This window comes from Miniopterus schreibersii, assembly GCF_964146895.1.
Source record: "Miniopterus schreibersii genome assembly, chromosome: Y".
NCBI lineage: Eukaryota > Metazoa > Chordata > Mammalia > Chiroptera > Miniopteridae > Miniopterus > Miniopterus schreibersii.
The window spans coordinates 3,970,384-3,991,011 of NC_138120.1; the positions used below are offsets into that span (position 1 = coordinate 3,970,384).

Sequence of the window (20,628 nt, forward strand, 5' to 3'; positions counted from 1 at the left end):
GACTGGGGAGGGGGATGGGATGGGATGGGGTGAGACGGGTCGCTGTGGAGATAAAGGGACATCTGTAATATTTTAAACAAAACTAAAATTTAAAAATTAAAAAAAAGTGAAAAAAGTTATCTATCAATAGTAAACCTTAAATGTAAATGGAATAAGTGGTCCAATCAAAACACTCAGGGTAGCTGAATGGATAAGAAAACAGGACCCAGATATATCCTTTCCCCAGGAGACCATACTGAGAACAAAAGATTCACACAGACTAACAGTGAAGGGATGGAATAAAATATTCCATGCAAGTAAAAATGAAAAAGAATCTGGAGTAATAATACTTATTTCTGACAAAACAGACTTCAAAATTAACACCATAAAAAGAGACAAAGATAATCACTACATAATACTAAAGGGATCAATTCAACAGAAGGAGATTACCCTTATAAATACATACACACCCAATATAATAGAGCAGCTAAATATATAAAAAATTTCTTCGTGGACTTTAAAGGGGGAGAACGACAGCAACAAATTCATAGTATGGGACTTTAACACCCCACTGTCAGCATTGGACAGAGCAAAATAAAAAGTCAACAGGAAAACGCACACCTTAAATGACACACTAGATCTACTGATTTCATTGACATGTACAGAACATTTCATCCCAAAGCGGCAAAATACACATTCTTTTCAAGTGCACATGGAACATTATCAAAAACAGACCACATGTGAGGGCACAAGGCAAGTCTCTACCAATTCAAAAAGACTGAAACTCTATCAAGCATCTTCTCGGATCACAATGCCATGAAGCTAGAAATCAACCACTATGAAAAAACTCAAAAACATTCAAACATATGGAGGCTAAATAGCATGTTATGAAACAATGAATGGATTACCAATGAAATCAAGAAAGAAATCAAACACTTCTTGGAAAAAAGGAAAATGAACAAACAACCCAAAATCTATGGGACAGGGCAAAAGTAGTCCTAAGAGGAAAGTTCATAGCATTACTGGCATAACTCAAGAGACAAGAAAAAGCTCTACTAACCCATCTAACACAACAACTAAAAGAACTAGAAGGAGAGCCCGGCAGGGTGTGGCTCAGCAGTTGAGTGTCTACCTATGATCCAGGCGACCCAGGTTCAATTCCCAGTCAGGGCACATGCCCAGGTTGCAGGCTTGATCCCCAGTCAGGGGAGTGCAGGAGGCAGCCAATCAATGACTCTCTCATCATTGATGTTTCTATCTCTCTCTCTCCCACTCCTTTCTTGTCAAAAACAAACAAAAAAAGAACTAGAAGGAGAAAGGCAAGAAAAGCCCCAAGGAAGTAGAAGGAAGGGAATAAAAAAACAGAAGAAATTAATGACAGAGACTAAAAAAAAAATTTTTTTAAATAAAAATAATGAAATGAAGAGCTGGTTCTTTGAAAAAATAAAAAAGATTGATGCACCTTTTGCCAGACTCCCCAAAGAACAAAGAGAGAGGACCCAAATAAATAAAATCTGAAATGAAAGAGGTGACATAACAACAGACTGAACAGAAATACAAAGGATTATAAGAAAATACCATGAACAACTATATGCCAACAAACTGGACAACATGGGTGAAATTGATAAATTTCTAGAAGCATACAATCTTCCCAAGCTGAATCAGGAAGAGTCAGAAAACCTGAATAGGCTGATAACAACTAATGAAACTGAAGCAATAATCAAAAAACTCCAGCAAACAAAAGCTCTGGATCAGATGGATTTACAGGCGAGTTTTACCATACATTCAAAAAAGAATTAACACCTATTCTATTCAAACTACTCCAGAAAATTCAAGAGGAGGGAAAACTCCCAAACTCTTTTTATGAAGCCAGCATCATCCTAATCCCGAAATTAGGTAAAGACACCACAAAGAAAGAAAATTACAGGCCAATATCCCTGATTAATATAGATGCTAAAATCCTCACTAAAATACTAGCAAGCCGGATCGAGGAATACATTAAAAATATCATAAACCACGACCAATTGGGATTTACTCTGGGGATGCAAGGCTGGCACAACATTCGCAAATCCATAAATGTGGTACACCATAAAAACAAAATGAAGGACAAAAATCTTATCACGTATAAACACATGCAGAAAAAGCATTCGACAAAATCCAGCACCCATCTCTGATAAAAACTCTCAGCAAATTGGGAAAAGAGGGATCATACTTCAAATAATAAAGGCCATATATGACAGACCTACAGCCAACATCATACTCAATGGTCAAAAACTAAAACCATTTCCCTTAAAAACAAGAGCAAGACAAGGATGTCCACTTTCACCACTCTTATGCAACATAGTACTGGAAGTCATACTACTCAGCAAGAAGGAGACAAACAATCCAATTAAGAAATGAGCAAAGGACCTAAATAGACACTTCTCCAAAGAGGACATACAGATGGACAAGAGACATATGAAAAAATGATCACTCAATAATCATCAGAGATGCAAATTAAAATCACAATAAGGTATCACTTCACACCTGTAAGAATGGCTACCATCAACCCATCAACAAATGACATGTCCTGGCAAAGATGTGGAGAAAGGGAAACCCTAGTACACTGCTGGTGGGAATGCAGACTGGTGCATCCCCTATGGAAACCAGTACAGAGGTTGCTCAAAAAATTAAAAATGGAGCTGCCTTTTGACCCAGTGATCCCACTTCTAGGAATATATCCTAAGAATCTTGAAACACTAATCAGAAAGAACTTATGCACCCTATATTCTTGGCAGCAAAATTTACAATAGCTAAGATCTAGAACCAGCCCAAGTGTCCATTAGTAGATGAGTGGATAATAAAGCTGTGGGCCCAGCCGGGCATGGCTCAGCGGTTGAGAGTCAACCTAGGATCCAGGTGATAGGGGTTCAATTCCTGGTCAGGGCACATGCCGGGTTGCGGGCTCGATCCCCAGTTGGGGGCATGCAGAAGGCAAGCTGATCAATGACTCTCTCATCATTGAAGTTTCTCTCTCTTCCCCTCGCCTTTCCTCTCTCTGAAATCAATAAAGATGTATTTTTTAAAAATTAAAAAATTTTAAAAAATAAAGCTGTGGGACATTTACAGCATGGAATAATATGCAGCTGTAAAGAAGGGTCTCGTACCATTTCGGACAGTATGGAAGGACCTGGAAAATATTATGCTAAGTGAAATAAGCCAGGCAGAGAAAGCCAAACATCACATGATCTCACTTATATGTAGAATCTAAACAACATAATAAACTGATGAACAGAAATGATTCAACAACATGGAAGCTTGGATCAGACTGACAAATCTCAGAGGGATGGAGGGGGGACACGCGGATAGAAGGGCAGAGATTAATCAAAGAATTTATATGTATATATGCATAACCCAAGGACACAGACAATGGTGTGGTGAGGGACTGGGGTGGTGGGTGGGTGGCGTGGAATGGGTCAGTGGGGAGAAAAAGGGATATCTATAATTATTTTGAACAAAAAAAAAAAAAGGAAACACCAAATAAAAGCTGAGGGAGTTAATCACGACTAGACCTGCCTTACAAAGATGATGAAATTTAAAATAGCTAAATTAGTAACATGCAAACATGAAAATTTAAAGCATAGTGGTAAAAGTTAAGTATATAATCTAGGTCCAATACTATAATGTTAACTCTAGTATGTTAAAGAACAAAAGCACTTAAAAATGACTAGAGCTACAATTTGTTAGTGGATACACAACATACAAAACGTAAATTGGGTCTAAAATGTAAAATGAAGTGTATGTAATCATAGTTATTATCAGCTTAATACAATTACATGTATAAAATTATTTCTAAGTCTCATGGTAACTGGAAAGCAAAAACCTACAGTAGATACAAAAAAGAGAATCAAAACATACAATAACAGTAGTAATAAAAATAACAATTCCCACAGGAAAGCAGCAAAAGAGGGGAAAACTAGGGAATTATCAAAAATATAAGTAATAGTAAGATGGCATTAGTAAGTCCATATGTGTCAATAATTACTATACGTTGTAAATGGATTAAATTTTTCAATCAAAAGACATAAAAGTGGCAGGATGGATGATTAAAAACAATACCACCTAACTATACTTCTTAAAGAAACTTACTTCAGCTGTAAGGATGCCTACATAAAGACTCAAAATGAAAGGATGGAAAAATGTACTTTTTAAAGTGGAAACCAAAAAGAGGGCAGGCGTAGCTATATTTATCAGACAAAATCAGCTGTATGCCAAAAGTGGTCAAGAAACAAGAAGGTCATTATATAATGATAAACCATCAAATCACAAAAAAATACAAATCATGAATATGTAAGAACCCAACATCAAACTTTATGCTCAACACTGGACCCCTAAATGTATTAAGCAAATACTAACAAATATGAAAGCAGAAATAACAATCCAACAGTAGGGGGCTTCACTACCCTACTTTCAAAAATGGACAGATCATCCATAGGCAGGTTATGTACAAGAAAACATTGGACTTGAACTATGTTAGACTAAATGAACCTAACAGACTATCCAACATCTAGCATAGGTGAAAGACATTTCCCAATTAGAACATAGAACATTTCACAGGTCAGAAAATAAGTCTAAGCAAATTTAAGAAGATGAAATCATACCAACTATCTTCTCTGGAAACATGGTACGAAATAAATCAGTAATGGGAAGAAAGCTGAAAACTTTAAATATAGTGGAAACTACACACTCCTAAACAATCAATGGGTCAAAGAAATCAAAAAGAAGTTCAAATTATTTTGAAAGAAACAAAAAAACAACCACCGAAACTTTATTGGATGCAGCAAGAGGCAATTCTAAGAGGGAAGTAATGATAAACATCTATATTAAGGAAAAGAATGATCTCAAATAAGCAACTTTACCCCTTAAGGAACTAAAATAAAAACAAACCTGTTAGCAGAAGAAATAATAAAGATCAAAGCAGAAATAAATAAAGACGAGAAAAGATCAACAAACATAAAAGCTGTTTTCTGGAAAAAAACAAAATTGACAAACCTTTAGCTAGACTAATAAAGACTCAATTAAATCTGAGTAAATGAGGAAACTTGAAAACTGATCTGAAGAAATGCAAATAAGAGACTACTATGAGAGCAACGACCTAAAATTAATGAATATAAATAGCCCTAATAATATACATCCTAGCCAAAGTAAGTCATGATGAAATAGAAGATTTGAACAGACCAATGAGTAAGGAGAATAAATCCTCCCAAGACAGAAAAAAACCCAGGACCAGATGGTCTGGTTAAATAATAGCAAACATTTAAAAAATAATTCCAATTCTTTTCAAACTCTTCCAAAAGTGAAGAGAACACACCCAAACTCATCTTAAAGGCTAACATTATCCTGATATTAAAGCTAAATAAGTAAAGCACAGGACAGAAAAATTACAGGCCTTTATCTCCAATATAGATGCAAAATTTCTCAAGAAAATTTTAGCAAAGTAAATTCAACAGCACATTTATCCAACAGCATATTAAAAGGATAAGTGAAAGATCAATCATTCAGTTCGGCAAAAAAAAAGAAATAAAAGGTGTCAGAATTAGAAAAGGGAAAACTGCCAGTATTTGTAGGTAACACAATTACATACATATGTACACATATTTTTAAAATATATCTTTTATTGCCCGGCCGGGCGTGGCTCAGCGGTTGAGCGTTGACCTAGATCCAGGCAATTGGGGTTCAATTCCCGGTCAGGGCACATGCCCGGGTTGCGGGCTCGATCAATGACTTTCTCATCATTGATGTTTCTATCTCTCTTTCTCCCTCTCCTTTCCTCTCTCTGAAATCAATAAAGATATATTTAAAAAAAAATTTTTAAACAAATATATATATATATCTTTTATTGATTTCAGATAAAAGAAGGGAGAGGGAAAGAGATAGAAACATCAATGATGACAGTCATTGATCAGCTGCCTCCTGTATGGCCCCCACTGGGGATCAAGCCCAAACTCCGGGCATGTGCCCTGATTGCGAATCGAACCTCGATCTCCTAGATCATAGGTTGATGCTCAACCACTGAGCCATGACAACTGGCCACACAATTTTATATAGATGTGTGTGTGAGTGTGTATATATATATATATATTTTTTTAATATTTATCTTTACTGTTGAGACCATTACAGATGTCCCCTTTTTAACCCCACTGATCCCCTTCACCCCACATCCATCCCACCCCACACCAATGTCTGTGTCCATAGGTCATGCCCATAAACATACAAGTTCCCTGATTAATCTCTCCCACCCACACACCCCTCCCCGCCTTCCCTCTGCGATCCCTCAGTGATCCCACTTCTAGGAATATATCCTGAGGAACCCCAAACACCAATCGCAAAGAACTTATGCACCCCATGTTCATAGCAGCGCAATTTACAATAGCTAAGATATGGAAACAGCCCAAGTGCCTATCTGTAGATGAGTGGATAAAAAAGCTGTGGCACATTTACACCATGGAATACTATGCAGCTATAAAGAGGAAGGACCTTTTAGCCTTTGGCACAGCTTGGAGGGAACTAGAGAGTATTATGCTAAGTGAAATAAGCCAGTCAGAGAAAGACAAATACCAAATGACCTCACTTATATGTAAAATATAATAAACAAAATAAACTGATGAACAAAGTGGATCCAGAGATATAGAAATTTTATATTTTAAAATCCTAAAAACTTCACCAAAAGAACTGTTAGATCTAATCAATGAATTGAGGAAAGTTGCAGGAAACACTATTAACATAAAAAAAACAGCTGGATTTCTATACATAACAATGTACTACTTAAAAAATAATCCTATTCACAGTAGTTTTAAAAATAATAAAATACTTAGGAATAAATTTAACCAAGGAAGTAAAAGATCAATTGGTCCACTGAAAACGGCAAGGATCTGATGAAAGAAATTGAAGATGACACAAATAAATGGAAAGATATCCTGTGTTCATGGGTAGGAAAAATATTGTAAAATATTTGTACTGCCCAAGGCCATCTACAAATTCAATGCAATCCCAATTAAAATTCTAGTGATAATTTTTACAGTAATAGTAAAAACAATCCTAAAATTTATATGGAATCACAAAAGAATCAGGAGCTCAGAAAAAGGCCACATATATACCAGCAAATAAGATTTTACAGGGGAGCCAGAAATACCCAGTGGGGAAAGAACAGACTCTTTAACAGTGTTGAGAAAACTGGACGATGACATGTAAAGAATGAAACTCAACTATTTTAAACCATTCAAGAAATTAACCTGAAATGACTAAAGACTTAAATATAAGACCTGAACCCTTAAAGCTCCTAAAAGAAAACAAAGTCCCTTAACATGGCTCTTAGCAATGATTCTTTGGAGCCGACATAAAAAGCACAAGAAAATGAAAAATAAAAACATGGGGAAAAAGGCTTCTCTACCAGCAAAGGAAACCAACAAAGTGGAAAAGGCAAACCTACATAATCCAAGAAAACATTTGTGTAATATATCTGATATATTAATATCCAAAATATATAATGAACTCATGTAACTCAACAGAAAAAAACAAACAATCAAACTGAAAAATGGACAAAGGACATGAACTTTATCAACTAGGACATACAATTGGCTATTAGGTATGTGAAATGTCAATCTCATTAATTAGGGAAATACAAATCAAAATACCAAAGTTAAGTTATCACACTGTATTTATTAAAATGGCTGAAATCAAATAGACAAGAAATGCTAAGTGCTGGCAAAAATGGAGAAAATTAAAACCCTTGCACTCTGTAGGATTGTAAACAGATGCAGATTCTACGGAAAACAGTATAGAGGTTCTTCAAAAAATCAAAAATACAACTATGGTATAATCCAGCAATCCCAGTTCTGGGTATATATCAAAAGAAATGAAATCACTGTATCAAGGAAATATCTGCACTCTTAAGTTTACTGAATCAGTCAGAATAGCCCGGACATGGAAATACCTAAGTGTCCATCAATAAAATATATATACACACACACATTTTTGATAGCTCAATTAATGTTTCTTTTCAGATTTAACCCATTGGAATTATTATTCAAAGTGTGTACACATTTCGGCAGATACCCTGTATATATAGTAGGTAGGCAGGTAGAAAATGGGATAGTATTCAACCATCAAAAGGAAGTACTGCCACTTGAACATGAATGGACCTTGAAAGGTCATTATGCTAAGTAAAGTAAGTCAGACTGAGAAAGATAAACACTTTACAATCTTATTTACATACAGAATCTTAATTTCTTTTCTTTAAAAAACAAAGCCCAGCCGGGCCAGGCGTGGCTCAGCGGTTGAGCATCGACCTAGGATCCAGGCGATCGGGGTTCAATTCCCCGTCAGGGCACATGCCCGGGTTGCGGGCTTGATCCCATAGGGGGTGTGCAGGAGGCAGCCGATAATTCACTCTCTCATGACTGATGTTTCTCTCTCTCTCCCCCTCTCCTGTCCTCTCTCTGAAATCAATAAAGATATATTTAAAAACAAACAACAAAAAAAACACACAAAAAAACAAAGCCCAAAGTCACAGAAAGAGAGAGTAAGAATAGTAATTGTGAGGGAGAGGGTTTCGGAAAATATGAAGCTACTGGTCAAAGAGTACAAACTTCAAGTTAAAAGATGAGTAAATTCTGGGAATCTAAGGTATAGAATGATCACTACAGTTATCAATACCATATTATATATTAGAAAATTGCTGCGTATTAAATCTTAATGTTCTTACCACAAATAAAAAAATGATAACTGCCTGGCCGGCATGGTTCAACTGTTGAGCATTGACCTATGATCCAGGAGATGGAGGTTCAACTCCTGGTGAGGTCACATGCCCAGGTAGAGGAGGCAGCCGATCAATCACTCTCTCATCACTGGTGTTTCCTATGTCTCTCTCCCCTCTCCCTTCCTCTTCCTAAAATCAATAAAAATATTTTTTTTGAAAAGATAATTATGTGATGAGAAGGAAGTGCTAACTACCATTATTGTGGTGATCATGTCACAATATATTGCAGTATTAAGTAATTTCATTGTACACTTTAACTTACATAATATTATGTCATTCAAATTTCAATAAAGCAAGGGGGTAGGGTTTAACCATGTAGAATGACCTTTTCTTCATCTTCATCTGCTTTTCTTTTAGTTTACAGATAATTTTGAAATTCTCTCCTTCTGTTTTTGTTTTTTTAATTAACATTCTAATTTTCTTTTCCACCTTCCTCCAACTGTGTAGGGTACTTTACCACTCCATATATACCCCTTACTGCAGCCTTGCAAAGAATTGTGCATTCAGCCATCTTCTGCTTGTCTTTATCCCCATGGTTTCAACTACCATTTACAAAAAGATAAATCCACAAACTCAGAGTAGGACGCAGCCCTTCCACCAGGCTGTCTGCTGATTACTTTCATCTGACTAAAACCCAACGTCTCTTGAAAAAATCACTAACGGCTTTTTCTTTATCCCTGTCCATGCAATGTCAGTCTTACCATTCTTTCTTCCCAACTTCATAATTATCTGTTCCTTTCTTTTATTCCCATAATCACCATTTAATCCCAGCTTCATTATTTCCTGACCCCTGACAATGAAAACAGTCCCTCAAATAGCTTGCTTCTTTCTGCCATTCCCACAGACACATTAAAAAAAACTAGAAACCCTATTACGAGAAAGGACTGATGCCAAAGTACAGAAGCACTCCTGCAATCTGCAGGAAGACTAATCCTCCTGAAGCACTACTTTGATCATGACACATCCTGCTGAGATAATTTCATCGCTTCCCCATTACTCAGGGTGCTCTACGATATGAACCCCCAAACCAGCATAACAGACTTATTTTGTTATTACCCAACTGTGCAACCTAAATGGCTACATATCATTCTTCAAACAAGACTTTGTGTTTCCTTAACACTTCTCCTTTGGCATTTCACATCCTGGAATCTTCTGGAAGGTGAGGTTTCTAAAACAAAGTTATGGCTATTCATGTCATAAATAAAGTCAATAAACACAGTCAATAACTGCACAGATACTTACATATGCAGGAAGATGCTAGTAATGTCAAGGACTTAGGGGTTTGATTAGAGCAACCAGGTTATACAGCCAGCCGAATATGCCACAGAGAGCTAAATCCTGGCAACAAAGAAAATAAGAGCTCAAGTGAAATACTACCATTAACAGCTAACTGCCATTGTGCTCTAGGACTTTTTCTTCCGTCAGCTACTAATTCAAAACCTTTAAGAGTCAACTTCAATTTCACATCATATGCTTTACCAACACCCAGTCTTGCCTTGAAGGAATGCCTATACTACTTTTACCAGCGCAACCACTGTTCAACAATGTATTCAACAAATAATTTTCCCCTGAATAGGCAAAAGAAATTTTTTGTGCTTCAAAGATGACCACCTTACTTTACAAATCTTTTTTACCCTAATTCCCTGCAACAATTAAAATACAACCATGTTCCTAAATAGACTATACTCCAAAGAGGCCCCCTCAACTGTGATAAAGTAATGGTGCAAGTATATAGTCTGCTGATTTAACTGCAATTGTCCATATCTATATAGCATTGTGAAGTCAAATAAGCAGAAAAACCTGGAAACAAAGTCTCAAGATTAGATGAAGCAGCCCTATTGTTATTTGTTTAAAAAGCCCTGAAAATACTTTACCTCAAACCTACTATTACCTCTAACTCGGAAGAATCATCATCTTGAAATTATAACGGACTCTGAAAATTAAGAACATGACTTCCTGAGAAATTCACAGTTGTAAAAATTTAGTTATAAGGAAAATAAAGTAGTAGAAATCTGGCAAATACACAAAAATATTTTTCCATTTTTAAAAACAATATCACCACCACACATTTAAGAGTTTAACAGTATTTCATCAATGTTAAAATACTAATGAATATATTTCATAAGGCCTAATACCTACATCACTTTACATTTATTTATATTTCATAGATCTTGGTTCCTAGTTTTATATTCTCTCTTCTGGGCAAGTTTCAACATAGTACTTGTTCACATTTTTTAATAAAGTATATGCTTGCCAATATGTAGGCAAAATCAACTTTCTGATTCTGGTCTCCCAAACATATAGTAAGGCCTTTTAATATAACTTTAGTAAGTTCTCCTCAAGTCATGCTCAGAAAACAAAATAATTTATATTATACAAAGTAGATAGAATGTCTCAAGTTGCTAGAGATTAACAAGAAGTAAATTTGTAACAGACTTCTTAATAGAAGGACACTAAAACTGGTGAAAAGTTGAGTAACAGCAAGCATTTATTTCATGATGGTTAATAATTCTCCATAGCCTCTGAAAGTTCTTCGAACTTCTTTGAACTTTTCCAAGGGCAGTTTATTCTTCCAATATACTGTTTAACATATATTAGCAACAACCCACGTAGTAGTAATCCAATAATGAATGTAATTCAAAATGAAGTGATATAAAATCAACAGTTCATGAATACTGCAGACAATGATAAATATCATGACTGCCGCCTGGACAGCAGTGCTTGTAGGACCTATTAATTGTAAAAAACATAGAGATTTCAGAAATGTAAAAACATGAGGAAACTGCATGTCTGAATGCATAAAATATGGTGTTGCATGACCACTATATAAAAGTCAACAGAATCTGTTCAACTTTTAACTGGAAATTATAATTTTTAAAAATTGCTATTCACTACGTTAACAAAAATTACACAACATACAGCACAATACAATAAACAAGAGTAGACAAAAAAGCCAACAGACATGTTTTGTGCATTAAAAGCATACAGCTGGCTCTGGCTGGTGTGGATCAGTTGGCCGCAGCGTCATCCAGCACACCAAAAGGTCACAGTTCAATTCACCATCAGGGCACATACCTAGGTTTCGGGTTCAATCCCATCAGGGCGTGTACTGGAGGCAACTGATTGATGTTTCTTTCTCTTTCTTTCCCCTCTCATTCTTTCTCTCCCTCCATCCCTCCTTTGCTCTCTAAAAAAAATATCAAAAAACATCCTCAGATGAAATTTTTTTAAGTATATATCTGTGTCTATATATTCTATTCGAATACATCCAAATACAAAAATCTAACGATTTTCCCAATTGGAAGAAAACTACCCTAGAATAAACTAAAGGAGTCAAATAGCTAAAACAATTCTAACAAAGATAATTCATTATAAAACAAGCTTTATAAAAAGGATATACAAATAGGCAAGAGACCAATAGAACCAAAACAGAAACACTAGAAATACAGCTCAGTAGTCCTTTATAATTTAAAATTTTGAGAGCATCAAAGAGCTTTTAATTATGTAAGTTAAACTGTTAACACTACCATTCTGAATATTATCTATAGACAAGGAGCACACTGTAGTGCAGAGGGTCTAACTTTTTCTGACCCTGAGGACCCAGGAGAAGCAATACTTTTTTAAAAAAAAAAATCTTTATTTCAGAGAGAGGAAAGGGGAGAGAGAGAGCTAGAAACATCAATGATGAGAGAGTCATTGATCGGCTTGTCTCCTGCACGCCCCCTTAATGGAGATCAAGCCAGCAATCCAGGCATGTGTCCTATTGGGAATCGAACCCCAATCCCCTGCATCCTGGGTTGATGCTCAACTGCTGAGTCACGCCCAGCCAGACAACAATACGTTTTATATCATGGCACAGAACATAGATATAATTAACATATGTGTGTATAATAAAACATAACTAAAAAAAAAGCTGAGTGCAAACCAGGTAGTTCAGTTGGTTGGAGGGTCATCCAGTACACCAATCCCTGGTGCAAGGCATATACAGGAGGCAACCAATCAATGTTTCTCTTTCACATCACATCAATGTTTCTATTTCTCAAGAAAATAAATATATAAAAACATAACCTTGGGTGAGAATTTAAAAAAAAAGTTAAAGCTTGGTAATTTAACAACATTTATGTTTATTCATTTTAAATAATTAACATAACCCAGTATTAAATGTTTTCAGAATTAAAAATTACTTTTTTTGCAAATCTAATGTCTAGCTTAAAAGAAGATAGCTGGAAGCGCGTCATTCATTCATGTGCTTCCTCGTTCAATTCTGTAAAGCATGTCACATTACCCTATGTAAAACTGAACTGTATACTTCACTTATGAAAGAATGAAGGTAAAAAGGGTAACTTTTTAGCATTATGAAAAGTTTTCCCTTTACAGGCATCCTGAAAAGGTATCAGAGATCCCTAGGGATTCCTGAGCCACATTTTAAGAATCACTAGATTCACATGTAACATGGATATATCTCAAATCCCACTGTTGAGTATAAAATATATAAAATGACACATCTAATGCAATACCTTTTCTACAAAGATAAAACACAAAGAGATTGTTTTGGGTACACAAACTTGACACTGGTTACTTCTGGGGGAAAAAGAGAATTGGAGGGACACCCTTTAACTGTACCTGCAGGATTTAATTTCTTTAAATAAAAAAGAGATGAAGAATATATGAAATAAAATATTGTAATTTGTCATATCTAGGAGGTATTTACTTTTTCAGTAATTCTGAAACATTTTACAATTTAAGTTCTAACTTATTGTTAACTATATTACTCTATTTTTTAAAAGCCTTCAAGATGTCATAGATTCTTTGGTATGTACTTCTCCTTAATTAAAATTCTTCTTTCAATGAAGCACACTGTAATCTAATAACCCTTTATGTTACGCTGTATAGTAATAGAGAGACCTGTATTTCATAAAATGCTGGGTTTTAAAAACAACTTGGTAAGGATAATGAGCTGCCCAGATTTTTATCAGCTGAGGTTTATGGAAGAGAGTTATTCCTGAACTTCCATTTTTACATGGTGCCTTCATAAGTATAGGTAGTGTGCTTTGATATTTATATCCTCTACCAAAACACAGTATCTGTTTAGGTACTCAATTTCAATTGGAAAGCTATTCAAAACTCCACATAAATCTATATACTCAATCATTCAAAAAATATATATACACACACATATATATATATATACACACATTAAACAGTGTCCATGTGCCAGATCACTTTTCTAAGTGAAATGGTAAACTGTCTCTACAATTAGAACCTTCAAAATTTAGAAAAAGACAAAATGATGAATTTAGAAATAAATGGGATACAAAGAAATTTAAAAAAGATGAAAAGAAAGACAAAATAGATGAGATTCTTATTAGATTAGCAATGAATAATTAGAAGGGGAAAGAACTGAGTCAGAGTGTTAGGGAAGAGTAAAGCAGAGCGGCTTGGGTTGGAAGAAGGCCATTCTTCTTGCAGCAAAAGAAAAATAGCCCAGAAATAGAGGAAAAGCATAGCGGTAAATGTTTTATCAGGTGGCCATTTATCTTTCCCAGTTAAGTAAAATAATCACCTATGAGGTTGAAGAGCTTCAAAGAATGGGGTTGAGTTTAAGAGACTAATAATGTTTGCTAACTGCCAGTGTGCAACAATTACAAATGTTATGACTAGTGAAAATACAAGTGTGAATAGGGTCAAAGAGTAAGCATTAAAAAAACACTGCTACGTTTAAAAAAAAAAAAGTTGCATCTATTTAAAAAAAACACATGAATTAAGAACACCTCATTTATTTATAAAATAGTCTACCTATTGGTTTTCCCGGTCATCAAGGTCTACTCCTCAGGGAAAGACATTTTATATTTAACTGTATTCTACAGAAATTCTATAAATTATACACTTACCTGTCTTACTTATGTACTTGAGTCTAATTTAATCTTGAACATCCATTGTTGCTATACTGGAACATCTGCTGCTGCTCTACTGTGCAGCATACAATTCTATCTTCTTCACAGCTCTTCTATGTCTTTCTCAGCTGTCAAGATATAAAGCAACTACTTCTACAGTTTATGTTTACCCTTAATACCTCAACAACTAGACTGCATTAGCAACTTCCTTGTAGTCTTTTCTGCAATGTGGATTCTTAAAGTTTTCTAGTCATGGCTCTTTGTATAAACATGAGATCTCTCAGGGAGCTTCACTGCTCTTAACCTGCTGCAAGTTTAGGAAAATGGAGACTTTTGTATTGTAAAATCCTAGGAAACAAGTGTTGTGTGCATTTTCTGGAACTTCTGTATCTAGGACATTCATATAATAATCAAAACATGAGTTTTAAAGCTTGGCTTAGTGATGAGTAATAAGATTTTTTTCATGAGAAATTTTCACCAAGGGAAAGGAGAAGGGTTGCATAAGGCCATATGAAGGCCATTGTGTTTTTAGGAATTATTTTTGCAACCTATTTTTCAACATGGCTTTCTAAATTATCCCTGTAATTTTGAAACAGGGTAAATAAAATTTTGTTCACTATGAGAAACAATAGTTCTGATCAAGTTTATTTGGTGTTTGTATTTAGGATAGAATAAAGGAGTAGCTGAGGAAACAGGAGTCATTCAAAAAGCAGCAACATTCTTGGTATTTTTCTAGTAATATAAAACTAAACACACTAGTCATTGTCATTAGTTGTGAACTTTGAAACTTTTCCAACGGTTGGAGCCAGGACTGTTCAATTAATTTGAAGCCCAGCTCAGGCGTTCCATCACTTGCTACTTTCACCACGTACCTTTTCTAGCCAAATTTCTACCCCTCCTCTACCAATATACTCCAGCGAAAGTAAATATGTTCTGTGTTCTGACGAAGCTTTATCTCAACAATGCCCTTTCCCCATTCACACCTCCGTGTAACAAAGTCCTAACACCACCTTTCAGGTAGCTTCCCAAATTGGCGACATAACTCAGGAACACTTTAACCCTTTCCTGATGCTCCAAATTGCGGCCACTTGGTGTAGATTTTAAAAACCTCTTCTCTCTCGTAACACAGTGCATCCGCGGTTCTAGCTTCGGAGTTAACCAAGAAAGTTGAAACAGTACGCAATCTAAACTACCCTAATGAATGGAACTGTACCTTCACATTTTTCAAATAAGAGAAAATCTAAACAGTACGAAGATTCATCAACCGGTAAATAAGGTATATTTTGTTGCAGTTAAGAAAAGTCCCTTTACATATCTCTTATAAGATAATCACTAACTTAAACACAGGTTTTCAAAAAGTTTTCTAATTAAGAAAGAAAAAAGTACTTAAATATTACTCCGCTTTCGAGCTTGCAATATGCAATTTACCCCCTATTAAACAACAGTGGTGGTAACTTTTATCCGTTGTTTTTATTCAGATACATGGGAGGCAACTGCTGGAAAACAACCGCCACGTAGGGCGCCCTAATAGGCACGATTCACTCCGCTTAAGAAAAAAAATTTTAAGGTCCCATTGCCTTCGTGAGCCCAGCTTTCTGGTCTGCCACGAATTCCAACGCAGCTCGCGCAGGGGAAAAGCACAGAGTCCGGAGTGTTGCGGCAGTCGTTAAAACGCAGCGGCAGCAACAGGGCGTCGTCCCCCTGGGCGAGGAGGGGAAGGAAGGTGGCGCTGCCTCCCAGCCCCGTAGCCCAACGCAACGGTGAGCGCAAAGGCTGTGGTAGGGAGCGAGTCACGCCCCCTCCGCGCGCCCATGCTGCCGTACGGAGCCTTCGGGACCCGTCACCGAAGCCTCCGCCCGCGCTCCAGCCCCGCCGCAACCGGCTGCATAATTTTCTCTTCCGACACATTCTTCAAGATGGCGCTCCCCTCCCTCCCGCCAACCCCTTCAATCGTTCCTGCAGCAAGCGAGGAGCCGCCACCATCTTGTCGTCCTCGACCTCCCCATCCCCCCACCCAAGCCGAAATTTACATAGCGAATTTCCGCCAGGCAGGCCTGCGGCCTTCACCTCACTCCCGCCGTCTTCGCCTCCAGGCTAATCCTTCCCCACTGCAGTACTGCGAGCGACCCGTAGCGCCGACCAGTGGCTGGCCGCACCACCACCCCCGCCCGCCCGCCCCCGGGCCACCCTCCCATCCACCGCTCGTTACGGTGCGCACCTCTGCCGCAACTCGGGGCAGCCGGATTTCTCCCCTGGCCTAACCGCGGCCTCCTCGGGCCCGCTTGGCGTCGTGGGCCTCGCCGTTAGGCCCAGCGCCTATGGGCGCCTTGCGGGCCGCCGACCAGGCCGGGACCAGGCCGCTGCACTCACGCTAGGCCCCGCGGCCGCGGCGGCACCCAGAACTCACCAAACCCGGATACCGTTGGTCGGCGTCAGGGGCGACTACAGCAGGCCGGGCTTTCTCTGGAGCACTGGGCCGAATTTCGGCTGGTAGGGCGGGAGGAGGAAGGAGGGGCCGAGTTTAAAGCTGACAAAAAAACGGCCCAGCTTCCCGGCACGGACCTGCCGTCAGCACGTCACGTCACCGCCGGGGACATAGACCTAGGAAAATGCGGAAGGGTAGATGGGCCCCTTCCGCCTAGCGAGTTCTAGGGCACCTCTAGGGTCTCGCGACTCCGAGCCCAGTGGCCTAGCTGCGACGGAGTTTCCGGCTGCTGGAATCTTTGTCAGAAAGTTCTTTCCTTCTCTTCGGAGTTCCCGCACCTGCCTTATGGGCCCCACAGCTGCTGCCTTGGCATAAAACCCTCGCAGGTCCGACCCTGCACGGCTGCCCTCCATCATCTTCCGTGGGCCGCGACCGGCACCCCGGGCCCTCCCCGGAGACCCAAGGCTCCCTTCCCGGCTGAGGCGCCTGCTTCAGTTGTTCACAGGCCCTGACTCCGCTGCCTACACTAAATGTTTTCCTGCATCCACCGGCTGGAATTGAAGATAAATTTAGCAACACCTGCAGGTCCCTTTCCAAAGAAAAAAAAATTATGTATGATTATATGTATATATACGAAATAAAATGAAATAGGCTTGCTAGTCAAAACAGATACGTGAGCAAGAGGAGGGATCTTAGAGGAACTACCAAACCAGGCGATTCTAATACTCCATTTGGAGTATGTCTCCATCTTTGAAGAAATACACGAGAAAATCCCTGCGTCTTCTGAGAAGTATTATAAAGATATTTACAGAAGGTGCATTTTATTACATTGTTTACATAGTAGGTGTTTTATTTAGTAATCATAACTGTGCTAAAAACTGATTCACCTCTGTATTGTATACATCTTCCTAGGTATGTTCAGAACCTTGGCTCCAGCTTTAAACAATTCTAGGCGAATTGAAACAAAAACTACACTCTTCTACACAGTCTTTGCTATGAGCTTGTACAAATGTATTGAGTTCATGTTATGACATGAACGAATTGATGCATTAACTATCGAACATATTCAAATAAATCTATGATAGTACATATGTGAATTACTCTGTAAAATACTCATATCTTCTGTTGAGTATTATCATGTAAAGCAATTTCCTGGAAGAGCATTTTTGAGCACATTACATAGTTTGCCTTTTCATGTACTAGATACAGTTTGTGCTAAATCTGTTTCCAAATACTCTATGTATATAATATTCTAAGACTGTACATAAACGTTGCTGGAGGTTTAAACAACGTAAAACTCACTTAAACACTAAAACTAGACTTTTCTCAATAGACTTGGGAAGTAGCATTATAAATTTATTAATTTTGGGTTATTTCACAGACTAATTTATACATTACACCTCTTTGGAAAATGTTTCAAACTTTGAAGTAATACACAGGTGAATTACTGTATACAGTGCTCATATCTTCTGTGAAGTATTTTAATGTCAGAGAACCAAACTATTTGAATATGAAAAACAACTACACTTTAAGGGTGCTTTCACACATTTCACTGTAAAAAAATTTTGATGTATAGTTATATTCTATGTAGCTTGTGTTTCAGGATTTGGGAGCCTATGAAATGTGTCATGTAATTGTTTCATAAATAGTTAATTTTTATATTCCATATTTAATGTAGACAGAATTGGGTATGGATGTGTGTGTCTGTGTGTCTTTAACAACTGCTTAAGTACTTAAAATTTAAAGACACTTCAGACAGAAAGGGAAAAATGTATTTGATTAAGCAGACATTTATAAACTACAAAAAGAAGTATTTTGCATTTTCAATACTTTACGTTTCTATGGTATCTTTTCATAATAACACTGGTGAGAAAACGAAATGTAGAGGCCAGGTTTTGCCTTTTTTGGTTTTTTATGTATTAGGTATGACAGGGGTTCAAGGTCTGAGCAGTTCTAAATATCATTACTAAATGCTATTCTGGCTAAATGTTAAAATGTAGCATAGTATTTTGCAGACCCAGAAGTCTAGAAACAGAATGAGCCTGGCAGGAATCCAACCTCAAAGTATAGCCAACTGCAAAGAAGAAAATAACATACAATTGACCAAATAGTGTGTGTAAGCAATGGCTAAGCCTTCCTTCAGGGACACTAAGCTTTGGATGTGAACCCCTCATCTTCTTAACTTGCTGGAGTGAAAAAACTACCTAGCTGACAACCATATCACATTGAATACCCACCCAGGGAACACCGTGAGTTCAATAAGTAACTTGTATTCTCAAAACTCCCATAGTTCATCTTGTTCTCCCCTTATATATATAAATCATGAAATTCCTTAGAAAAGGGGGAAAAGGTACAGTTAGAAGAAACATCATAAAGTTCTGGATAGTCCTTACAAGTTCCTCATAAGACCTTAGCTTTGATTTATTTTCTTAAAGTGATTAAATTTTGTTTAAAAAATTACAAAAGACAGCAGCATGTGTTTTTTGTTTACATAAAATTATAATGGGCTATGATAGACTGTATTCCACAGAAAGATAAATAAAACAAATGCTAGCTCAATTTGAAGTATAATTAACATAATTTCAAAGCAATAACCACTGTTTAAACATTTTCCAAAGGCCTCCATTTAATGTTACAATATTTTAAGAACAGGGCCTCATCCATTCAACTGTAAGCACCATGGTAGGAACACAAAAACAATGTTGATATTATTGTTATATCTTCCATAATTATAAAAAAAACACTAGTTAAGACCATTAGTAAACAGCACTTAAGAAGAGTGGCCATGCAGCATAAAAGAAAAAGATGTTTCCTGATTTGAAAGGTCAGAAGTAGTTCAGAGTAATATTTTTAAAAATAGCATTTTGACATTATTTTTCATATGTAAAAGACTAAATTTTGACAGGAAATGGAAGAAATGGCCTAATTATATTCATTAGATAAACTTTTTTATTAAACTCAAACAATTCTGTAGATAACAAGTCAACTGTATTAATTTTTTTTGGAAAGTCATTTGTATTTCAAATGCAGTTATGGATGGTAATAAAGAAATAACAGTATATGATAAATCATTTAACCAGAAATAATTACTAATGGAATATTCATGATAAAATTCAGAAACAAAGTATGAACAGCAGATATCAAATTGTTTGGTGTTATAAAATATAATTTATGAAAGTACAGTAGTTAAAATAAGACCTTCAGTACACCTAAATTTACTGAAAGCTCTGGGTAATTAGATATCCTATATCTTGCATTTAAGGAACCTACATAATAGGTTGTGTTGAAATTATTCATTATTTTATCATTAGAGGGGTGTATAAAATTCTAGACACAGAGGGTAACCAAGATGTTCTTGATGCTTGCTCTTGGGGAACTCAATATAAGGCAGAGTAAAAACCTAGCACTTTCATTTTCTCAGAGAAACACAAAAAAATAACAGATGAGAGCAGAATATTTCAAAAACATATTACATGAATACAAAATACTTGCTTTCAAAGTAGTCAAAGGAATTTTTACTACAATTATTAAGG

General features: G+C 36.9%; 1 protein-coding gene across 12 annotated transcripts in view; it reads right to left on the reverse strand.

Moving 5' to 3' along the window:
• Positions 1–17,628, reverse strand: part of LOC308551978 (zinc finger X-chromosomal protein-like) — a 61,052-nt gene extending 43,424 nt beyond the window's left edge. For 2 of the 12 annotated variants that reach the window (XM_081126918.1, XM_081126913.1), the window contains exons 1-3: positions 17,078–17,627; positions 14,668–14,798; positions 10,019–10,114 (exon numbers count right to left, since the gene is read on the reverse strand). The gene's annotated coding sequence lies outside the window, so the exon portion shown is untranslated. Of the gene's footprint in view, positions 1–10,018; positions 10,115–11,851; positions 11,964–12,701; positions 12,755–14,667; positions 15,013–15,426; positions 15,605–17,077 lie in introns of those variants that run through there. The other 10 variants (XM_081126920.1, XM_081126919.1, XM_081126910.1 and 7 more) reach the window with 8 other exon arrangements.
• Positions 17,629–20,628: the final 3,000 nt, after the last annotated feature.